Below are 4,723 nucleotides of genomic sequence, written 5' to 3'. Positions count from 1 at the left end.
TTTCAAGAAAGGACATGCAAACTCACTCACAATTAAATTAAACGTTTCTTAGAGCAAAGTCGCGCAGCCACTGAGGTATTGAAGCTAAAGAAATGTAACAGATTTAAGGAGAATAACACTAACGTAAAGGTGTTTTAAGGGCCTAACGGGGTTTAGACTCGTTTGTTAAATGATTTGTTTGTCGAGTATTAGCTTATTGCAATGTAAAGCGATGCTTGTTGCAACACATATCGTCTCAATTCCATACTTTTTATAACTGGAGAAATCGGTTAAATTCAATCCAAGTAAAACTATTACAATTACGAGGTTATTATCCAAGTGATTTTGCCGTCATTACGGGGCTGATTTTGGCCGATTAAGTGCAAGCCTAAGCCAATCCCCATTCAAATGAACAGGGATATTGAGCTACCATATAGACAGCAGGTTAGGGATGGATATATGACCCAGATTCCCATTTAAATGGCCTTCTCCATACAGGGCTATTGCACTGCCATATGGACAATAGGTTAGGGAAAGGACAGCAAATTAGAAATGAGGATGGTTGAATGATCTTTATCGATATGGGAAAGAAACTTACTTGTGCACACTGGTGTTGTAGACCATGAACCGTCAGATTTGCATGTTCCCGTCAGTCCCCCTTCCAAAATGGAATCATTGCTGCAAGAGTAACTGACCTCCTGATCCTCAGTGTACAAGTCCTGCTCAGGAGAAATTGTTCCGTTCTCAAGATTTTTCTTCGCACATGGCGTAGCTGCAAATAAAGGTTTAACTTGACTTGCAGAGTATTTGTTTGAGATTATTTTAAAGTTCTGAAATTTTTCTTCACTCTAAGTAAGGCTTTGTAAAATCAGCCACTGATACAGCAGCATTGTCTACCCCAATTTATCGACATGACTGAAATGGGGTTTAAACCCGAGACTATCCGAGAGATCATTCAACGCTCCAACAATTTTGCCGTTGACTAAATAAATCTTGATGTACTTACCTAGACTATAACATTCGGCGGAATTCAAAGTTGTTATGTTGTCTAACTCAACATTTCCGGATGCCTCGAGCTCAAGTTGGACCTGAATGAAAAAAGATTGAAGTTTGAGAAGGGCTGCGAGGTAGAGTCTAGAGTGGAAGTTAAGAATGCTTTCATTAAAAAGTTAAAATCGAACTTTCTAACTACGAAGTCAGCAACCTGGATTTCTAGGTTTGAGTAGGGTAATCAGAATCAAAAAAAAATTTTGAAATTCATACATGCGGTGAGGAAAGTTGATAACCCGGCTATATGTGTTCCCAGTTAGTAAAGGGATTCTAGAGAAAGTACAATAATGCAAAGAAATGATTAGAACCCTTTGCCTCCTGATGAAGCTAGACTATTCTCCACCAAAATCTTAGAAAACATTTGCATGTTAGATGGGATTCGCATCCAAAGCAATTTCGAGTCAAATAGATTTTCGCTATCAAGTGTGTTACAAACCTTGGTATCTGTAGGGTTCACTTTTTTTAAAATGAATTTCTCGGTTTTCCAGGAAGTCGAGGCAGAAAACGGCCATATTGCTTTCCTGAAAATCACAGACATATCATTGCTGTATTCACAAAGACTTCCAAAATAAATCAAAATTAGGTATATTCTGCTTTTTCCGGCATCCTCATTTATATGGAATCTATTATAATAGCTTTTTTCATGAGTGCATCAACTTTAACTGCTTCAAGTCTCATGCCAGAACTTGGCTCACAGATGATAATCGAAGCAAATTATTTTTTTCTGGAATAATCTAAAACAGGGGTATGCAACCTTTAATACAAAAGGCCAAATATAAATATCTGGGTAAAGCAGCTGGCCGCACCTTTATTTAACATAGGCTTTGCGTGACAACATGGTATGGGTTGTTCATAGGCATAGATATTAATTTGGACAGAGGTATACGTTTTGCGACGCAAAGGGATTGGAATTACTTGCAAGTATCAGATTGAGCGAAAATGAAAAATTTGTTTCCAGTGCCGCACATTAGTCAATACTGGCACTATTTCTCAGGTCGCACAAATTTTTTACTGGGAGGCATTTTACCCGCTGGCGACATGTTGCACAATCCTAAAACACTGACTTTCAAATTCCGTTTATTGTTTTTAAAAATAATAGTTGTGAATGTAGTAGTGAAAGCGACGAATATGTTAGCTACTTACGTTACAGTTCCATTGTAAGCCTTAGCCACCAGTTCTCCGTCAGATGTCCCTTTTATGTCGACACTCATGCATAGTTCCTCATTGCCAGCCAAAGTCTTGGGTAAAGATCTGATTGTACCATTACCAGCAAGTACGTAACCTAGGTTGAGGAAAAAAAATGCGAGGGTATCTGGTGTGAGAATCGGAATAATGCTCAAGTATTTTTCGACACAAGTTCTTTCGATTCTTTTTCAATTATCAGTTTAGCGCAACATGCTAAGCATTAGAAATGCGCGTGCCATCGCACGTCTAATTAGCCTGAGTTCGTTCGCAGTTTTGAATCCTGTGGGGAATATTTTTAACGACAGGATTCTCCTCACCGTTCATGCTATCAATGGTTGGTCAGATTTTCTCAACCATCATGTCCATGCATCTGATACAAGTAAATGGCTGACTAATCCCATACCCAACATGGACTGGTAACTGGACGAAAGGCTGTGGTTCGCCATGGGTTTAAGTAGAATAGGATTTGGTATTCCATATTTGAATGAAGTATTCTAGAATAGTAATTCTCACTCAGAAGTAAAGAAAGATCATCTCTGAGCAGAGTCACAGAGATTCACTCAGAATTTAAAAAAAAGACTAATCTCTGTAGCACAGTTACGAGCACTCACTCAGAAGTGAAGGAGGCTCATTGGTAAGCAAAGTTACAGGCTCTCACTCAGAAGTACAGGTGACTCATTTGTAAGCAACTTGACGGCACTCACTTAGAAGTAAAGGTGACTCATTTGTAAGCAAAGTTACTAAGAAGTAAAAGTGACTCATCTAAGCGTTTCAAATAGAAACAATACCTGTAACTTCATTATCTCTGTATTCTCTCTGAAATGTTCCATTAACTCTCGTGTAGCCGCATGTAGGGTTGGTTGAAGACTCAAAATCACATGTAAGATCGACTGAAAAACACAAAATAACTTTTTTAGAGTTCGAGCTTCGTATTCTGGCCTAAACCGAATAATATTTAATTTTGAACAGGTCTGTGAAATCGGATAAAATTTACAATCGACATCGGGTTGAAACAATTTTTATCTTCGACTCAGCTTTGAAGTCCAGAGATAATTAAATGTCGGAATGTCAGACTTTCAATGATCAAAGGCAAAATTATCAATAAAAACTCAAGAAGCAAGTTTGATAAACAGTCTACTTAGGAAGGCTTGTATGGATTGGACTTAAGAGTAAACTTCTTCAAAATAAGAGTCAGATTAGGAGTTAGCTCAATTTTTAGGATAGGATTTTCAATAGATGCACCTGAAGTACGTGAGCCAAGATGGTGAAAACCGGAGCGTATTATGTGTACCAGGTTAGGGTTAGGCACCGATGTTAGATACAAATACTACGGGAGTCCCTTGACTAGTCCCCGAAAATTGGAATAAAATTATGGCCTAACCCGGTTCCATTATCTTTGAACCCGCGTACATTTGCACCCGTACATCTGAACCCGTAATTTGAACCCAGGACAATTGCACCTGTATACTATTGCACCTATGGACATTTGCACCTACGGACATTTGAACCCATACATTTCCACCCATGGATTTTAGCACCCGCATATAGATTGAACCCGCGGACATTTGAACCCGTGTACGTTTGCACCCGCGTACATTTGAACCCATGTACATTTGCACCCGCGGACATTTGAACCCGTGTACGTTTGCACCCGCGTACATTTGAACCCATGTACATTTGCACCCGCGGACATTTGAACCCACGAACATTTGCACCCGCGGACATTTGAACCCATGTATATTTCCACCCACAGACATTTGAACCCACGTATATTTGAACCCGCGTACATTTGAACCCACGGACATTTGAACCCGCGTATATTTGAACCAACGTATATTATATTTGAACTCGCTTAATTTGAACCCGCGTACATTTGAACCCACGTACATTTTCACAAAAAATGTTTGCCCCAACGGCAATTTCCAGTCGCAAATAATTTTCATGTTACAGGCGCAAGCTCAATATTCTAAATTTCAACACTGTTTCACTTGTAGTTAGTTTTGGTGTATATGCATTTATCCGCTTCTACGAAGCAAGCATTTTTGAGTGTCATTGTAGTCCGAGGGATAAACGTCTCTTAACGATATAAACAACATTGTTCTGTCAAAGTCTTTTTTCTTTTGCTGTTTTTTTAAATTGACATTTGTAAAACCTTATTTCATTCGTTAGCCGCGATCTCCAAAACAGACGATGACCTAGAAAGCGGTATTTCGTTGAAATACCTGAAACCAGGGCTAATACGGAACAAATATCTCACAGACCAATGAAGTCTTAAATGAGGGTCTTACTAAAACTAGCTTTACAGTAATATTTTTAGTGGTCAACTCCTATAAATTTGTTCTGAAATTATTGCACCGAAAACGCCTACTATGATATCCCGCCCAGCATGAGATTTGGGAGCTTTGTGGCCACTTCATGTTTTCTTGCTAGCATGTTTACAAAATTGTTATATGTATGCATACACGACCACGCTTTACTGTTGAAAATGAGTGTTGTCCCAAATCAGGTT

At 38.9% G+C, this 4,723-nt stretch overlaps 1 long non-coding RNA gene across 1 annotated transcript; it reads right to left on the bottom strand.

The window, feature by feature from the left end:
* Positions 1 to 583: 583 nt before the first annotated feature.
* LOC120346973 (uncharacterized) lies at positions 584 to 1,548 on the bottom strand. Its single transcript, XR_013478917.1, has 3 exons — positions 1,466 to 1,548; positions 986 to 1,067; positions 584 to 751 (listed from the first exon to the last, which is right to left on the bottom strand). It is a non-coding gene; the product is annotated as an uncharacterized LOC120346973 (long non-coding RNA).
* Positions 1,549 to 4,723: the final 3,175 nt, after the last annotated feature.

The sequence above is a fragment of the Styela clava genome, chromosome 11, assembly GCF_964204865.1.
Source record: "Styela clava chromosome 11, kaStyClav1.hap1.2, whole genome shotgun sequence".
Classification (NCBI taxonomy): Eukaryota; Metazoa; Chordata; class Ascidiacea; order Stolidobranchia; family Styelidae; genus Styela; species Styela clava.
Note: the sequence above shows the minus strand (reverse complement) of the source record. Positions and strands in the feature narration are given on the sequence as shown.